Here is a 20,177-nt window from a genome sequence, read left to right on the forward strand (position 1 = left end):
GTAATGTATTTTGGTGTAACTGTAAAGATAATTGAGCCTCCAAATACCAATAAGAAGTAGGATTGGTGCACTCATTATCTCCAGGTTGGTACAGTTTGGTTAGTTGGACTACCTGTGGAGCTAGGGACCAGGAGCTGGAACTACCCCAGCCATCCTGGAGAGGGCCAGCCAAAATCACCCAAAGTATACGCACCTGTTGGGGTTGTATACCTTGCTACATGTGCGGCCTTGGACAATCTGCACAGTCCCAGAGCACCATCAGAAGGAGGGCCTCGTAAACTGTTTGTGAGTACGTGATTGTCTAGAAAACCTGGGAGGGATGCCATGACTAAGAGTCTACTTGAAGGTACTCCATTATTATTATTTACTTGAAGGTACTCCATTATTGTTATACAGATGTATTACTATCCAACTCTGGTTCTTAAGCCTATCTTACAGTTGTAAAAGCTGCCCAGTAAAATATTTTCCACAAGAGGGCAGCAAATACTGTAATATTTGTGCCATCTCTTTAAGGCCTTGTCTTCCATTGCATCTGGGTTTATGAGAGGCAGCTGCATTAATTCTCGTAAATCCAAAGAGAAGAATACCAATTTGTTATTAATACTCAATAGGTGTTTGCCATTCAGTAGCCCAAAAAGTTGATTTTTGAAACAGTATCACCTCACCTTACATAGAACTTACAAAGGTTCTTTTTAATGCTAGCAAGTTTGAGTTAGCAGTACATTTAAGTGAAATTAACTTGTTGATTTCACATGTCTTTACTTTTTTTATAAATTTAATGTAATGTTACTTGTGCCTGACATGTTATTTGTAATTTTTTTAAAAAATTAATGCCCCCTCATCCCCAATGCACAAGCAATCACCCAAATAAATTTCAAAAGAACAATACCACTTGTTACTCAGAACAATGTTGTCAGCATTGATTTTAAAAAGGAACCTTTGGTTTCAAGATCAACATGTGATAACTGTGCATATTGTGTTTCTCCATAGGATTGCTGCTCAGGCTGTAATTTTAAATGTGAGTGAGTGAGTGATATATCGCCCCATTGATGCAAACACTACTCTGGGTGGTTTACAGGTTAAAACTTAAAACCCCACACATAACAACATATATAGCCAGTGGAAACTATAACTGTCTTTCTCCTTTTACCATTTAATGTGGTACATTAGAAAAGGGTGGAAATAATAGAGTGGGGAAACAGTAGTGTGGGGAAGAAAGTGCAGGTAGAAAAGTGTTTTCCAAAGAGTGTTTTCCAAAGAGATATCATCTACAGAAAATTAACAGTCTAAGATTGACATATCAAAGAGCTGACAAATGTTTCCATACAAATATTCCTAAGAGAAGAAACAGACTTCTTTTGCTGGTGTGAGTAAGGACTGTTATCAGACTGCTTTAAATAATCTTCATAGCCCCACCTGTGATGAATATATGCTTAACTGGGAGGGGAGAAATGCTTTTTGTGAAGACATGTCCTGGTTTTGGTGTTTTCTTCTCCAGTACCTTTCACAAGTTTATAAAATGTTCCTTCTGAAGAAGAGAGTTGGGCATCAGGCTGGTTTTTAACTAGCTACCAAATTGTCTCTTTATTCTGTTACTCTTGTATTTTGTTGTGGATGCAACACATGTAGCCATCCATGCTGGCAAAGCATCATGGGGATTGTACTCCAAGACATCTGGAGGCAGGGGACATCATGCATGATGTTTATGGCATGATGTTTAAAGCCATTATGTTGGGAATCTGGATGGGAACGATGTCTTTTGCTTTTCAAGGCCCCTAAGCACTACTGAAAATTCAGTCCATAACAAATAGTCCTTGTTAGTTGTTGAAATGTGGGTGGGATCTCCCTTACTGCATTAGCCAAAGTTTCCTACTGAATCTTATAATTGCCTAACGTTTGCTCAGGTGCAGTGTCCTGGGAAGGGGAACAATCCTAGACTCCTTCACAGACAAAGCAGTGTTAGTTTGCCATATTAAAGCCAGCACTTTCTCTCTCAATGCGCACACATACATATCTGCAGAATGTCAGTTGGTTTTCTATTTCCTCTCAAGCTTTATAGAACATAAATCATTACTCCAGTGCACAGAGGTCTTCTTTGCTTATGCCTTGGGTGGCATAAAGTTTCATTGAGTGTTAACAGGTCTCTCCCGGGGCAGCTTTTAAATGTCATTCTTGGTCCTCTCCCAGGAAGAATTGTTGCTATGTTATTGCCAAAGAAACGCAACTTGAAGTCATTTATCTTGCTGGATAATCTGGAAGACTAGTAAGTAAACATTCAAGATCCTGGTGTGTTGTTGTTGTTGTTATATTTCTCTTTCAGCACAAGTCAAGACTATTTACTATCAGTAATATCCTAATATCTCAAACCAAAGAATATAAAACCTTTACCAGGTGCCTTGGCCTACAACTCACACAATTTCTTACTATTGGCCATAGTAAGGATGCACGTTCTGGGAGTTCAAGTCGAAAACATCTGGAGAGCCAAATGTTCCCTACTATACATCAAAGGGAGGCAACTGGGGTGTTCTACTTTTTAAATTTTTTTTTTGGCCAAACAGTTCCAGCCAGATTTAGGACCTATCAGTCTTATAAGAATTTCTCTCAAGGCTTTTGGATGGCCTCTTTTCAATACATATGTCTCAGGTAACAGGCTATTTATAATTCACCAGGGGTCTTTGCTGATTGGAAACTAGAGATGATGCTGGTCTCTTGAGTTGATGATTCATTTCCCTATCTACTGGAAGAATGGGTTCATTTGTAGACTCATGTGTCGTGAAACACAATCAGAGGCTGGAAAGGTTACCTTATATTGACTACAGCTTTCGTGAAACTCAGGTAGACCATGTTGACTGGGGGATATGGACAGCAGAGGTTTCTGGGAGCTGCAGTTCAAAAACACCTGAGTAACAAAGGTTAAGAACCACTGATCAAAAGTAACATCTCCAAGCCAGCATGATAGCAAGGCGTATATTCCAAAAGTTCAAGAATGTCATAAGGATGCCACAACAAACAATATTTGCTGTTGAAAGCAATTTATCCTTGAAGAACCCTCTTCAGTAGGTCTGAAAAGATTAACAGCAACATCCGCCTTTGTGAGCAGTCAGGCTTGCTCCGCACTACCTCCCACTGTTCGAGTTTTGTTATCTATTCCACAGCAAGGGATTATTCTACAAACAATAAGTTTTTTTCCACCCTCTTCATCAATGGAGAATATAAACAAATTCTTCTTAAATATTAACATTCTAGCTATACTACCAACATTGTTTCACTGAGAAGCTGCTGCATTCCTCTGGTGAGTTATTGCTATCAAGCCAGTTTTTTACATACCTCTCTCTCTCTTCCCTTGGTTAGTACTGTAACTGGGGGACATTTTGAAGTTCAGGTGATTTTGCATCTGTTATCTCCACCTGGTTCCTTGACTCAAATCATCATAGGTCCTGTGAGGGTAATTCCAGTTAAAACTCCCCTCACATCAACAGTGATGATATATGTGAGGAAATGCAGAGGTGGGCTGATTAAATGCTGAGTGGGAGGGGATTTGTTGCCTCTTGTCCTCTGCTTCATGCATGACAAGGATCCGTATATAAACAGGATGTTGTTTTATCCTGCAAGGAAAAAAAAATAGAACTAACAGCTCTAAGGTTCCATTCAAACTCTGTAGGAAATTTGTTAAGAACATCCTCTTCTTCATATATATGAACTACTTTGCCCATCTTTCTCCTACAAGAGGACTCAAGGCCGCCTGCATCATTAAAAACACAAACTTAAAAGCTAAGAACAGCCAATTATTCAAATACAAATAAGAATTAATGACATATTAAAAATATCACATAAAGCATTATGAAAAACAGATTTAGAAGCAACAAAGTATAAGTCATACTGTTTATTGTCTCCCAGACATTCAGTCATCAAGGAAAAGCCTGCCTGAAGAGAAAGGTCTTTGCCTGCTTGCAGAAGGACAGTAAAGATGGGGCCATACTGGCCTCCTGTGGGAGAGAGTTCCAGAGTTTAGGAGGAGCAAGAAGAGCACCTGTGAGGATGGTAGGACCAAGAAAAAGGCCTTCTTCCCTGATGATCTTAACAGCCAGCAGGTTCACAGAAGGAGATACAGTTTTTTGAGACAACTTGAACCCAAGCCATTTAGGGCTTTATAAGTTAAAACCAACACTTTAAATTGTGTCCAGAAATAGATTGGTCGTCAGTGATGCTGCTGTAACAGAAGGGTTATGTGATCCTGTAACGATCTCCACTTAACAATTTGGCTGCTGACATTTCTGTACATTTGCCGAAGGCAGCCCCACATAGAGCACATTACAGTAATCCAGCTTGGATGTAATCAAAGCACTCATCTTCGTGGACAGGTTAAGCTGCTCCAAGAACAGTACAGCGGGTGCATTAGTTTTTAGGGTGCAAAGACTCTCCTGGCCACCCAGACTTTGAGACAAATCCAGGAATATGCCCAAGCTATGCATCTGCACTTTCAGAAAGAATGTAAGCTCATGCAGTGTAGGGTGAATCTCTGTTCCTTGACCTGCCTTTTGACTGATCAGGAGCACCTCTATCTTGTCTGGATTAAGTTTCAGTTTATTCGTTCTCATCCAGTCTATTGCTGACATCAGACACCAATCTAGAACAGAAATAGCTTCCTTGAATTTAAATGGAAAAGAGAGGTAGCATTTGGTGTCATTCTCATACTGGTAACAGTGAAAACCCCAAACTCTGGACAACCTCTTCCTGTGGTTTCATTTAGATGTAAAATAGCATAGGGGACAAAACAACTCTGAAGGACATTACAGGCCAACAGCCAGGATGTTAAACAAGATTCCCCAAGCACTATCTCCTTTCTCCTCTCCAGGAAGGTTTGCAATCACCATAAAACAGTGCATCCAACTCCAATCCTAGAGAAATGGTCCAGAAGAATACAGTGGTGCCTCGCAAGACGAGCGCCCCATTTAACAACGAAATCGCATCACAACAAACTTTTTGCGATCGCAAAAGCGATCGCTTTACGATGTTTTAAATGGGATTTTTTTTTCACTTTGCGATGATCGGTTCCCTGCTTCGGGAACCGATTCTCACAAAACGACGATTTTCGGCCAGCGGATCGGCGGTTTCAAAATGGCTGCCAGGTTTTTAAAAAAGGCTCCCCACTCTTTTCTGGGACGGATTCCTCACTGCATGGGCAGCGAAAATGGCCGCGCTATGGAGGATCTTCACTGGACGGTGAGTTTCAAGACCACAGGAATGCATTAATCGGGTTTTAATGCGTTTCTATGGGCTTTTTTATTTCGCATTACATTTTTGTTCTACAGCGATTTCGCTGGAACGAATTAACATCGTAATACGAGGCACCACTGTACTATTGTTAAGAGTATCTAAAACTTCTGAGAGATTCAGCAAAGCCAATAGGGATACATACCACATATCCATTTCCTGGCTTAAGTTATCCACCAAGGCAACCAAAGTGGTCCCCATCCCATTTCAGGAATGGTATTACTACTGCATCCTTTAAGCATTCTGGGATCCTACCCTACTGCAAGGAGACATTCACCACTCCTCCTACCCACTCAGCCCATCCCTCTGTGGAAGCTTTTACAAGCCAAGAAGAGCAAGGGTCCAAAAGAAATGGGCTAGCCTTCATCTCTCCAAGGGTCCTGTCCACATCATCAGGTTGCAAAAACTAAAACTTATCCATAAACACAGGACAGGCTGGGACATTCAAAATATCTGTATCAATGACAGCATCCAAGTCAGAGTGGATCTAAGCAATTTTGTGTGCAAAGTATTTTGCAAATATGACCTCTCCGTCTTGGGTCTCCGTGCACGGCATAGCCCATAGCTTCTCTGAGTTACTCAAGCCCCTTCGCCATGACAAGGCAGCAATCCATGAATGGGGAGAATGTCCTACTATAAATCAAAAGTTATAATAGCAAAATCCAGATTTTGGCAGAAATGACCCCGATAAATTGGAATTTATTGAGTCCAAGCATCTTTTTATTTTCCCCCCATTCAATATAACCAAGTTTCTTTAAAGTTTAGTTTCCAAATGACACATCTCCTTCCTTCCTTCCTTCCTTCCTTCCTTCCTTCCTTCCTTCCTTCCTTCCTTCCTTCCTTCCTTCCTTCCTTCCTTCCTTCCTTCCTGCCAAAGAGGCAAAAGACCCCGAAAAAACCCAAAACAACCATATTTTGCAAATTCTTCACAGTGAGCTCCAGTGTGGTCTTCATTTTCTTCTTTTGGGCCAGCATGTAATAGGCCCTTGACCACTTGAAAGAACACCGCCGGCTGACTCTTCAGAAACAATAGTGACTGAGAGAATAGTTTCTTCACTGCCACACCCTAGACCAGGGATGGCAAACCTATGGCACGTGTGCCACAGCCAGCACACAGAGCCCTCTCTGTGGGCACACGAGCCATAAGTCGCCATAGAGAAATACTTACCCTTCCTCCGATCCTGGATTTTGCCACTCCCCTCTGCTGGTATCTCCCTTCTCCCCAACACGACGCATAATATACTTGCTTAGGAGCTCAGACAGGGAACACACAATACCTAGCTCACTCCCTCACACATGCATGGAGAAATATTATGTTCCCAATTCCTGTGACATCACAAGGCCCCACACCATGACTTGACAAAGACCCACCCCAGGCATTGGGCCTCAGATACAATGGGGGGATGGGGAAGATAATCCTGTGACAGGCCCTGACAAACAAGACAACACTTCAAAATCATTCCAGAAAAATTCTTTTATTGGTTTTGGAAAAGAGGCTAAACATGTATCTTCAGCGGAGACAAAGGCCTGGTTCAGCTTTAGCAGGACGCCTGCCTTCTGGTCCCTCGCTTCCCCCTGGGCAAGAGGAAGCTTCAGGCCCTGCCAGGGAAAGAGAGAGAAAAAAACAATTAAGGGGGCGAGCTCATCCACTGCCGTCAACCAGCTTCAACCCAGGCTTATCCACCAACCAATGTTCTAGCAACTTCATCCCAAAGTTCCGCCTGCCAACATCCACTAGTTTCCACCAGGAATATCCACCTGTTCAACTCTTCAACTCCGCTTCTGAAGCCAGCCTCTACCAGCTCCCGAATGCTTGGGTCACATGCACACCCCGGCAACATGCCCATGGAACGCCAGCCAGCCCAGTCACTCACAGACACACACACACACACACACACACACACACACACCAGCCGCCTCCCCTAACACACACACCCCTTCACTCCTCCAGCCATTCACACACGCCTGGGCTTCCATCCCCCGATATCCGTCGAGCTTCTGCCTGCTGGTTTCAGGAGGCTAACTGTGATGGACAGGTCAGTAACCACTCCTGTCCATCACAATAGAAGCCTGATTCAGGAGCCAATGGTTGTACAGAAAAGGCGGGACTAAGGAAATATAAGAAGAATGGATGACAGTTAAAGAGCAGTTAGAGAGGATTTCAGCTAGAGTCTGTTGGAGTTTCAGTTAGGGATGAGTTAGGGACTTCAGTTAGAGAGAAGCAGTTTAGGCAGTTAGGACCATCCTGGTGTTAGGGAAGAATAGAGAGACAGAGAATAAGATATGAAATGAATAAATACTTGGTTTAACATGATTCTACCTAAACAAATATAACCAAAGCACAATTTATTGAATGACTAAAAGACCATCCATGATTCACTTTACATGATTTACTGATAAACACTTAAATAAACATTGTTTTATTGAATAACACTGATTGAAGAGTCCTATTTGATATAATGAGGAATATTTCCTCTGGTGGCAACGGAAAAAGGGTTGAAAATTAAATGTTATACCTGAAAGTGAACCTGGGTTGTGTGAAAGAACACAGGGGAACTAGGGGTTTGTGACACTAACATCTCCCGGCTTCATCTGCCAAGCTCTGCCAGCCTCCGCCTTGCAGCCTCCACCAGCTTTCGCAGGCAAATCCCACCAGCTTCTGTCTGCCAACATCCACCAACTTCCTCCTGGTCCATCGCTGACAACAGCCAACTTCAAGCCATGGATCTCCGCCAGCCTAGAGCTCTTAACTCGCCAGCCCACTTAGCAAGTTCATCTGCTTTTCTGAGAGAACTTGCCTTGGGCAGAAGGGCTGGGTCACCTGCAGCCAGTGCCACTCTCTCTGCCGGACTGCCCTCTGGCCACTGGCCTCCCTTCTGGTCTCCTGCCCTGCCCAGCAAGCCCCTTTTATCTGCCAGCAGAGAGGTGGGGCCCTGTGAGGTCACAAAGACCCAGGTGAGTGGGGTTGGGTTCCCAAGGCGGCAGCAGCAGCACCCTCGGGATTGGCTGAGTCCTGATGTCAACAGTCCCTCTGATCATGTGATTCACCCACAAAAGCTTACATTCTGCATGATTTTTAAATATTTTTTAAATTAGTGGCCTATACAGTAAATGTATCCCCTGTCACCAATCCTTCTGATTGTTAAATCTCCTGGCCTTCTGAAAGGATTCTAGGCTGGTGCTCCAAAAAGTTACGTTCCAGCATTATCCGTAGTCTGAAATTTTGAAAATGATTAAAAGAAAAAGAAAAAACTAGAAATATGTATTTTCACAATGTGTTTACCCAACTGGCCACTACAGGGAGCCCTATCCCATACTAGGTATTGTTATTGTTGAAGAATACATAGCATGGTCTCTGGCTCCCTTGCCACGGGATGTAGTGATGGCATCTGGCCTAGAAGGTAGGTATACTTTATTACGGTCAAAGACCAGTAAAACCAGAACAGTATAAAATAGATACATACAATTATTGTTTAGGAACGTCGAGCAGGGTAATAAAATTCCATTAAAACATGATAAAACAAACCCTTATTTCCAATTAATAACATAATATATCCTTGATATAGATAAAACCACAGATAGTGTTGTATTAAAAATATTATATTGTCGATCTAAAATCACCTACCCAAACATCTGTTTACGAATAACCATTGCTGCAGCACAGAATTTGGCCACTTGTCTAGTAATATAAGGGGTACTGTCAGAGAGTAGCCACTGCACATAATCCTCCTCTGATCTCCCAGGAGATTTACAGATAATAGATGATAAAAGCTCCATGCGAAGATCCCGATAACAGGTACAAAAAAGAAGAACATGACCAACTGTTTCAACTTTATCACTATTACAGGGGCAGAGACAATCTGATGCAGGCAAACCTCGAAATCTTCCCTCCAGAAGCTTAGAAGGTAGTACGTTAAGCCTAGCTAGCGTAAAAGCCCTTATGGCTTTAGATGACATAGTGCTGGCTAAGTACGAGGAGGTGATAAAGGCAGATTTCTTAAGGAAGTTATAATTCCCTAACTGGCCAACATGGTCCTGTAATTCAATGTCCCATACCCTTAACTTCACCGCTTTAATGGCATCTGTAAGACCCATTGCTGTAAGTATACTGGGGGAAAAGCCAATTTTCAATATCTCTTCTGTTATGTGCTTCTTCCACTCCGACTGAAAAGAATCTAGTAGGATCAGTGGGGCCAAGCCTTCTAATGAAAAAATCAGTTTAATCCAGTATATCAGCATAAGGACTTTAGCCTGTGCTTTAATGGATTTTAACCCGACCTCTAAGCGGAGAGCCACATTGGAAGTACAAGGTGGGACTCCAAGGATGGCTCTCACAAACTTGGTCTGAACAATCTCCAGAGGTCGTAAATTAGCATAGGCGAACAGTTGAGAACCATAAAGCATTTGTGATATAGTCCTGGCCTTGAAAACTTGTAATACCGAAGGTACATGTTTACCCCCAACAGTATGAAAAAATCTTGTTATTGCCACAGTATTTTTCTGGGCATTCATTGCAGCGTGGTTTACATGAGTAACCCAGGATCCTGAAGAGTGAAAAACTATGCCAAGGTATTTATAGCATGGTACTTGCTCTACAGGGTGACCATTTAGAGACCATTTGTGTTTTATTCTCCTTCTACTCACCACCATAATCTTGGTTTTAGCATAGTTAATTATTAGTTGTTCTTCATTACAGTAGGTGGAGAAGGATCTCAGAAGTCTTCTAAATCCCACGCACGTAGTTGACAATAGAACGGCATCATCAGCATAAAGTAGAGTTGAAATTGGGCGAGAGGCAAGTTTTGGTTGGTGAAAGTTGGGGTTACTTAAATTTCCAACCAAGCCATTGATATAGAAATTGAACAATGTGGGGGCTAGTATGCATCCTTGTCTCACCCCATTAAGTACAGAGACCTGGTTGGATAAGATCCCCACGGAGTTACAAAGAACCCGCAAATGTGTATTTTCATGAAGTCGCCGCATTAACAGAAGAAGCCGTTTATCAATACTTGTGATCTCAAATTTAGTCCAAAGGCGTTCCCTTGGTATGAGATCAAAAGCAGATTTGAAGTCTATGAAGGCTGCATATAGAGCACCACCTTTAAGGGCAGAGTATTTAGATGCCAGGTGGTGTAAAATAAGACCCTGGTCTATGGTGGATCTTCCCAGCCTAAATCCAGCTTGCTCCTCTGCCAGTATATTCTCATCGAGTAGCCAATCTTGTAATTTACCCAATAAATGCCTTGCATATAGTTTGCTAATAGTGTTTAGTAAGCTTATTGGACGATAGTTAGCAGGGTCCCCTCTATTTCCTCTTTTGTAAATTGGGACTACAATGGCTAGGCCCCAATCCTCTGGAAAACATGCTGTTTTGTCAATCCAGGTGAATAAAGAGGCAAGTACTGGAGCCCACCAATCAGCGTTAGACATTATAAGGTCAGGTGGAATATAATCAGTTCCAGGAGCCTTGCCTGGTTTAAGTTGCTTAATTAACATTAAGATTTCCCTTATAGTAACTGGGGGCCATTCGGGTATATGATCGAGATCATTCTGAGAAGTTAAAGTGCTAGCTGAATGGACTGTGTAAATACTTCGGAAATGTTCTTCCCATATACTAGGCAATATATAGAAATCTTGTTTGGGAATATGATTAAGTGTACCCTTGGTTACTATCTTCCAGAAGGAAGCTGAGTCCTTCAAATTGGAAGCAGTAATTAAACATTGCCAAGTTTCCTTCTGTGCTTGAAGCTTTTTCCTTTTTACCAGAGCCTTATACTTCTTCTTAAGTGTAAACCAGTCTGATGGAATTCTAGTCAAGTTCTGTTCTCTGTAGGTCCTATAAGTGACCAATAACTCATGTTTAACTGCTTTGCACTCCGAGTCAAACCAGGGCTTTTTATGGAGAAAGCCAGTAGCTGGTTTGTCTAGCCTTTTACATGTTAGATGAGTTTGCAAAGATTGTACCATACGTTTATAGGCCTCTAAGACTGGTTCCACTGAACTTAGAGAAGTAATTAAATTACTGAAATATAAATAAGGCTCTGAAAACAGCAGCTGTCTCATGGAAGCATCCAATTCTTCTGACCACTTAATGCGGGCCCCTCTTGTAGTGGCAGCAATGGGAGTTATAGAAACAAGGTCCGCAAACACTTTATGATTATTAAAATAGATCTTTAAAACCAAGGGTAGATGGTCGCTTTCTGCACGATATACTACATTAAAATCATGTATACGATCCATCAATTCCCTGGAGACTAAAACATAATCTATTGTGGAAGCACCTGCTAGAGAGGTAAAGGTAAATTCACCAGGTCTATCACTGATTATGCACCCATTTAAAAGGGATAAACCTGAATTATTGATCATATACCTCAAGCGTAGACCAGCATAATTACAGCCACAATCTTTAAATTCCCTATGATTAAAATTTGGATGAAGAATAGGTTCTGGGAATGTCACGTTGAACCGTGCAGAAAGTGCCTCATCATTTGTACCTATCCTAGCATTGCAATCCCCAGCGACTATTATAGAAGCATCAGGATACAGTTGTATTAAATGCTCAATATAATACTCTAGGTTAGCCCACAAGTCATCTGTCATCGCCCGAGATTGTTGCGGAGGAATATAAACATTAATAAGTACTAACAAACACGTAGCAATCTTCAGCGTCAAGGCAGAAGCTATCCTGATGGAAAAATCCCATGCCACTACTGTTGCCTGTAGCTTTGTTGATAAGAAGGTGGCCATACCACCCTTGGGTCGACCTCCTCTATCGCTGGGCGAGGCATTAATGGAATATGCCACATAACCATTTAACACTGGATCATTTAAAGACCATGTTTCTTGTAGCAGAATAATGTCAAAATTACTGATATAATCAATGAAGGCAGGATCCGAGGCCTTCGTCTGCCAGCCCGCAATATTCCAAGATAAAAATTTGATTGCAGGTCTTTTATGCCGAAACATGGGATCTTCCAAGTTAGGTAGCTGAAGAGGTGGAGAATCATTACCCAAGCCACAAGCTAATGGTGGCACTAAATGAAAGGGAGAAGATGACCTAACTGAATTACAATGAGTTTGCATACTAACTTCATTTCCTGAGACATTGGTCATAGTATGCTTGGCATCACAGGGTTTCTCCCCATCACCTACAAGCTCTAGGCCCACTGGGTTCTTCACCTGCAAAGAATAGCTCCTGACACCATGTCAATTCTTGTGGTAATAGTTAATTTCTTGACCAAATGACTGTTTGGAAAGCCTATAGGTGTTAGCTCCCCTTGAAGTCTCGCTATTCCATCTGCTTCTATTCTTTTTGAATCTTGGATTCAAGCCCCTATTTCTTATAATGACTGGAATTGGATATCCAACAGCCAAGTCCAGATCCACACTTGGTAGGTTCATGGATGAAATATTCTTTGTCTGTGGGGGTAGCTGTTGTGAACCCTGTATGGAGGGTTGAGCCCTCTGCTTGGAGGAGTGGATCAAATCCAAAGTTATGGGGTCCTTGAATTGGTCTGTGCCGCTATCCTTGAGGGGCCTCCTGGAGTTAGGATTCTCTCTCTGGGCGTCCTTGGCTTGTGTTACAGCATGCTGGGTATTGACGCCAGATTCTTTCCCTTTTGCAGCATACTCTGGTGATTCTATAATTTTAAATAAAGGTTTGTAATTCATTCTTCTTCTTTTTGGTGTACGTTTCCGGGCCTCCTTTTTCTTCACAGGTTTGGGCTTGGCCTTCACCGAGTGTAGGGGAGATGCCTTTCCACCAATCTTAGCAGGATCCTTTCCTGGAGGATAGTGTATTGTACTTGAGGAGACCGTTGTGGACATAGGTTTTGGGGAGTCTGCTTTAGGTGGCACAGGGGTAATAAGATTCCTCTGAGCCTCTGTCTGGGAACTTACACATAGAAGTAACTCTTCTAGTGTAAGCTTGTCAATTCTGTCAATAGTTTTTGGGGACAGATTGTAATAGTTCATCTTATCAGATGCACACCGTGTATGTTCAGCCTGGCTCTGGCTCTGGCTCAACTGGTCTGTAGCATTTTTGGCAAAATGCATCCTATTTTCCATCAGATGATCTGCTATAGAGGCCACAGATTGATTTATTTCCTTCAGTGTGTCTCTGATTTCTGCTAAAATTCTGCAGCTACCAGGAGACTCATGTTCCCCTGTTACTGGTGTAGTGCCTTTAGTTTCTGGCATCTCAGCATTTATACAGTTCAAGTTCTGCTCTCTAAGTTTCCCAGAGTCATCTGGCGAAATCAGACCATTAGAATCCAAGGCCCGATCTAAAGCAAAATCTGACAGTCTTAACCTGCCAAAATCTACATTCACCGTACTGTTTAGCAGGCTGCCTATGAACTGGCTACTTTCCTGTAACTGACAGTTTGTCAAGAGGCTGTCAGATAAATCGATATGAGGAGTAACAGTATTCTCTATATTGATTGTTAAGGGTTTAAGTGAACTAGCAAAGTCAGTTATCTTGGTTTGCTTCAATTTCCTTGCGGGAACAGGGTAGACTTTAGCACAATGTTTAGCATTATATGTGTTAAAGTTCCCAGGAGGAGTAAAAAGCTTGGAAGCGCTGTGGCCACATACCTGGGCCTGCGATGGTTTACATAGTTGATTACCTCCACTTGTCCTGCTGGGTCCCAGGTCCGAAACAGGTGTAATTGATATTGGAGTGCCACGCTGTATCTGTCTCAACACTGGAGGAGACAGGGTAAGATCGAGTATTTCCATATTATGAAAAATGAAAAATGTAGAATGCAAATATCCACAGAAACTGAAAGCAGTCCACAACCCAAAAGTTCTCTTAGTTTAGCCGTGCTGTTCTGTTACTCACAGAGAAGTAGCTCCCTTTTCTTGTTTCCACTGTAATGCAGATAATTCCAATAGTCCGGTAGTCAAGTTTCTATCTTTCCAAGGCCAGAAATATATATTTTCACGGTGGTATTCCTAATATTATTACTCCTTTATCTTCAGAGGCATAAACAAAGTTAATGAGGCCGCTGATAAGAGCCGGGTTTTGGTATCCACTGAATACAATCTCCGGCTACTCCCTCCTTTTCTTCTTCCAAAAGAGCAGATTCAGAGATTTAAAAACTAAAAGACTTAAAAACTGTCTAAAACCAAAGATGTTAAAAAGCTATCTAAAACTAAAATGATAAAAGCTATTTATAGCCAAGTATAAAAAGATTAAAAGGTTTAAAAGACCGGGTTAAAAGTAAAATAAAATAAGGAGGCAACCAGGAGAAAACGCTGCTGCCTCCTTCCAATCCCCTGTGAGTGTTGAGGGGGGGATGTTTCGGCAGGCCTTCCCTTCAGCCAATCTATCTAGAGACCAAGCAATACCTTGAAAAAGAAAAAACTAGAAATATGTATTTTCACAATGTGTTTACCCAACTGGCCACTACAGGGAGCCCTATCCCATACTAGGTATTGTTATTGTTGAAGAATACATAGCATGGTCTCTGGCTCCCTTGCCACGGGATGTAGTGATGGCATCTGGCCTAGAAGCCTTTAAAAGGGGATTGGACAGATTCCTGGAGGAAAAGTCAGGGAAGTTTGGCCCTGGAGTTCAAAACGAAGCAGGGCAAAGTCTAGAGTTTTATCAAGAGAACAAGCTGGTCATCACAAACAACAACACAAGAGGCAACTTGTGGAAATCACCAGATGGACAATACTGAAATCAGATTGATTATGTTCTCTGCAGCCAAAGATGGACAAGCTCTATACCAGGCTTGTCCAACCTGCGGCCCGAGGGCCACATGCGGCCCAGGTCAGCTCATAATGTGGCCCAGTGCAATTTTTTATTTTTAAAGAAATTCCAAAATTTCAAGTTACACTGCTGGCGCTTGCGGCTGGAATGTGGCCGGGGCATGTCACAACAGTAGAGGGGGAGAGAGGGAAGGAAGGAAGGAGTGGGAGGGGACAGGGGGGCTGTGTGACTGCATTGCGCCATCCCTGTCAATAGGTGGAACCCCTCATGGCCTCATTAAGCCGCCGGAGTCGAAGCTGGCAGCCTCTCCTGTCTGAGATCGCAGCTGCCGGTAAGCATGCTTGGAGTGGGGCTGCGGAGGACGGCTAGGGCTGCCCCCCATGCAGCCCAAACCAAATGTATGTGTGGCCCAAACCAAATTTTCATCTTCTAATGTGGCCCAGGGAAGGTGAAAGGTTGGACACCCCTGGTCTATACAGTAAGCAAAAACAAGACCTGGAGCTGATTGTGGCTCTTATCATCAGCTTCTTATAGCAAATCTCAAGCTTAAACTGAAGAAAGTAGGAAAAACCACTGGGCTAGTCAGGTATAATCTAAACCAAATCCCTTATGAATACACAGTGGAAGTGAAGAACAGATTTAAGGAACTAGATTTGGTGGACAGAGTGCCTGAAGAACTTTGGACAGAGGCTCATAACATAGTACAGGAGGCAGCAACAAAAACCATCCCAAAGAAAAGGAAATGCAAGAAAGCAAAGTGGCTGTCCAACGAGGTTCGAACAGACGTTGGTCATACGTGATAGGGCGCGTTGGTTTTGGGCGCATCGGTTCAAAATTCTGAGGCCTTCCCCTGCCGATAACTGAAAAAGAAGACGGACCGCGTGGCGCGTGGCTGTTCCCGGTCGCCATCTTGTCTTGCGGGCGTGTCTTCTCAAAAGTAGTTCCGGTGTGTTCTTTCACTCCTTCCTCTGCCGCGCAATAATTCTCGATTAGGCTGATGGCTTCCTCTAACCGCTTCGGTCTGTTTCTTTGTACCCAACTGCGCATGTTCACAGATAAAGTGGATATTAAATGTTCCATAACAAACATTTCTACTATTTCGTCCTTCGTCTTTTCTTCTGGTTTTAACCATCTGATTACATTGGCTTTCATACGCTGGCTTATTGGGCGCGGATGCATCCCCATTTTAAATTTGAGCTCTCGAAACTTTTTGCGATAGGCTTCTTCTGTCAAATTTAAAGTTTGTAAAATGGCGCCTTTGACTGTTTCATACTGAGTTGCCTCTTGGGTGGACAACGTATCCACTACTTCTTGTAACACTCCGGTTAAGCAGGGTATTAAAATCAATGTCCATTGTTCTTTTGGCCACCCAGCTGCGGTGGCTACCCTCTCAAAGGTATGCAGATAAGCTTCTGGGTCATCTGAGGCGCTCATCTTCTGCATACGGATTGGTGTGGGACCGGCTACCCATGGGTTCTTCACATCTTTCTGTTCACTTTTGGCCTTTTCTTCCCCTACATTCAGTTGTAACAATTGACGTGTTAACAACGTTTGTTGTTCCGCTAAATTTTCGATCAATTTCGCTTGGCGTTGAATCGTTTGTCGCAACTCTTTCATCTCTTCATTTCCTGCCATAGGGGCCGCCCCACGTTGGGTGCCACTGTCAAAAGGTTCGCCTTTCCCTTCAGGCGGCCCCTCCACGTCAGCAGGAAATAACAAAGGTTGAGTCCTTATAACTTTAACAACAGAACTTTTATTGCCACCTCCACTCTCCAGCACTTCTTTTAACGGTTCCAACGGTTTACAACTTGGTAACAAAGCCTCATCAACATGCTCTAAACATTGAACATAGTCCCAGGAGGTTAACGGCGATGGTCCCCAAAGGGTTTCTTGTAACCCCATTGAGGGGGTGGGGGACTCCTCTTGGCACAGATTGTCCCACAGCATTTGTGCCGAATCCACCCCCTCTCATCCGGACCCTCCTCGAACTCCCCTCTTCTCCAACCGCGCTCTCGCTGCTATTCTTCTTCCCACGGAGCCACGGTTACTTTCCCCTCTTGGGTTGGTGCACGCACTGGTGGATTTTGGTGAGGTGAGGGATCAGGCAAGAGTCCGCCCACTCGCAGGTTTGGGAAATCTCTTATTAAACCTTGGGTGCGAACTTTTTCAAATGCTTGTTTTTTTCATCTCTCCTCTTTCTCTCATATTCCTCCACCACAGCACTAAACCACACTACTCCGCCTTTCTCCTTCTCTCCCCTTCCAACTGTCCCTTCTGACTCCTCCCCCTCCCCCTCAGCCAAACACACTTCCACCTTTACCTCCCTTTCTTTATCTGTTAACCCTTTCCTCTCTTCTTTATTCCTTTCACTGCTATTCAGCTGTTCTTTCTTTCCATCATCTTTTTCCTCTTTCTTCTCTGCGGACGGCACACTCTCTCTTTCTACACCTTCACAACATAGCAGAGAAGAGAAGGGAAACAAAATGCAAGGGAAGTAGGGAAAGTTACAGAAAATTGAATGCAGACTTCGAAATAATAGCAAGGAGAGAAAAGAGGACCTTTCAAAATGAACAGTGCAAAGATATAGAGGAAAATAATAGAAAGAGAAAAACCAGAGATCTGTTCAAGAAAATTGGAGATATTAAAGGAACATTTAGTGCAAAGATGGACATGATAAAGGACAGAAATTGTAGGGACCTCACAGAAGCAGAAGACATCAAGAAGAAGTGCCAAGAACACACAGAGGAATTATACCAGGAAGATCTGGATGTGCCGGACAACCCAGATAGTGTGGTTTCTGACCTTGAGCCAGACATCCTAGAGAGTGAAGTCAAGTGGGCCTTAGAATGCATGGCTAACAACAAAGCTAGTGGAGGTGGTGGTATTCCAGTTGAATTATTTAAAATCTTAAAAGTTGACACTGTTAAGGTGCTACACTCAATATGCCAGCAAGTTTGGAAAATTCAGCAGTGGCCAGAGAACTGGAAAAGTTTAGTCTACATCCCAATCCCTAAGAACGGCAGTGCCAAAGAATGCTCCAACTACCGTACAATTGCACTCATTTCACACGCTACAAGGTAGGCTTCAGCAGTATGTGGATCGAGAACTCCCAGAAGTACAAGCTGGATTTCGAAGGGACAGAGGAATTAGAGACCAAATTGCTAACTTGTGCTGGATTATGGTGAAAGCCAAAAAGTTCCAGAAAAACATCTACTTCTGCTTCATTGACTATGTAAAAGGCTTTGACTGTGTGGACCACAACAAACTATGACAAGTTATTAAAGAAATGGAAGTGCCTGACTGCCTTATCTACCTCCTGAGAAATCTATATGTGGGACAGGAAGCAACAGTTAGAACTGGAAATGAAGCAACTGATTGGTTCAAAATTGGGGAAGGAGTATGACAAGGCTTCTTATTTAACTTATATGCAGAATACATCATGCGAAAGGCTGGACTGGATGAATCCCAAGGCGGAATTAAGATTGCCGGAAAAAATATCAACAACCTCAGATATGCAGATGACACCACTCTGATAGCAGAAAGTGAGGAGAAATTAAAGAACATCTTAATGAGGGTGAAAGAGGAGAGCATTTTAAAAATGGTCTGAAGCTCAATATCAAAAAAATAAGACCATGGCCACTGGTCCCATCACCTCCTGGCAAATAGAAGGGGAAGATATGGAGGCAGTGACAAATTTTACTTTCTTGGGCTCCATGATCACTGCAGATTGTGACAGCAGCCACAAAATTGAAAGATGCCTGCTTCTTGGGAGGAAAGTGATGACAAACCTAGACAGCATCTTAAAAGGCAGAGACATCACCTTGCTGACAACGGTCCGCATAGGCAAAGCTATGGTTTTTCCAGTAGCGATGTATGGAAGTGAGAGCTGGACCATAAAGAATGCTGACAGCCAAAGAATTGATGTTTTTGAATTGTGGTGCTGGAGGAGACTCTTGAGAGTCCCCTGGACTGCAAGGATAAAATACCTATCCATTTCGAAGGAAATCAACCCGGGGTGCTCACTGGAAGGACAGATCCTGAAGCTGAGGCTCCAATACCTTGGCCATCTCATGAGAAGAGAAGACTCCCTGGAAAAGACCCTGATGTTGGGAAAGAGTGAAGGCAAGAGGAGAGGGGGACATCAGAGGACAAGATGTTTAGACAGTGTCATCGAAGCTACCAGAATGAATTTGACCCAACTCTGGGAGGCAGTGGAAGACAGGAAGGCCTTGCATGCTCTGGTCCATGGGGTCACAAAGGGTCGGACACGATTTAACAACTAAACAACAGCAAAAAGGACATGCTCAATACCATCTGCACTTTGGAGTGGGGAGACTACTAGCTTATTTGTGGAGAATTTTCACTGAGACTGCAACATGAGGGGAACGGGTTGAGTGCTTTCCCTGCATGCCACATATCTATTCTCTTTAAAAGAACAATCCCATATCAAGAACAAAATTGCTTACATTTTGTTGTGCAGAAGTAGCCTACAGTACTACAAACTAATAGGTTCCCTGATGAAGCTTGTAAAGTGAGCTTTTTCTCATTAAGTTCAATGCTGAAACAAAGGTTTGGTTCCTGGAGAATTTTTATGCCTTATAAATTAAAAATCTGCAGTACAGCAGGATCACGGTATCCGCAAGGATGAGTTCCAACGCCCCCCCCCCTCCACAGATACTGAAAAACACAGAAGTATCAAATGCAATGCATCGTTGCTAGTGGCCAGTTCTGGAAATACATATAAATTTGTATTTGGTGATGTCTGTGTTACCGTATTTAGTATTTTCAGCCAGGACAGATAAGTGAATTAGCAGATATTGATCTTGCAGATTAGGTGGTCCTAAAACATTCTTGCTTTTCTGCACCACCTCCTCTCTTTAGTCTGCTTGCTGAATATTTCTGACTTCTGCTGTCTTCTGTTTTTCTGCTCTCTTGCTCTCACACTTGGTAAACATACAAGTTTTATGCACCAGTCATAAATTGTAAAAGTCAGTTTTTAACAGGGAGGGAGGGGAACATCAGCAAATATCAAAATGATTATACAAATGGCAGATTGTAAAGTGAGCCATTACAACTGGGGGTCCGCTGTATGAACTAGTTTGGCTTTTCAGTGTGCTCAAATCTTGAAGTGGTGAGGTTATAATATAAAAATCCTACCATAGCCTTGCTCTTGCATCCCTGGAAA

The 20,177-nt window shown here is 42.8% G+C and overlaps 1 long non-coding RNA gene across 1 annotated transcript in view; it reads right to left on the reverse strand.

Moving 5' to 3' along the window:
* Positions 1-6,733: 6,733 nt before the first annotated feature.
* The window catches only part of LOC140705397 (uncharacterized), a 63,507-nt gene continuing 50,063 nt past the window's right edge, over positions 6,734-20,177 (reverse strand). The window contains exon 3 of the long non-coding RNA XR_012084779.2: positions 6,734-6,873. This is a non-coding gene — a long non-coding RNA (uncharacterized LOC140705397). The remainder of the gene's footprint in view (positions 6,874-20,177) is intronic.

Source organism: Pogona vitticeps, chromosome 3 (genome assembly GCF_051106095.1).
Source record: "Pogona vitticeps strain Pit_001003342236 chromosome 3, PviZW2.1, whole genome shotgun sequence".
In the NCBI taxonomy this organism is placed as follows: Eukaryota; Metazoa; Chordata; class Lepidosauria; order Squamata; family Agamidae; genus Pogona; species Pogona vitticeps.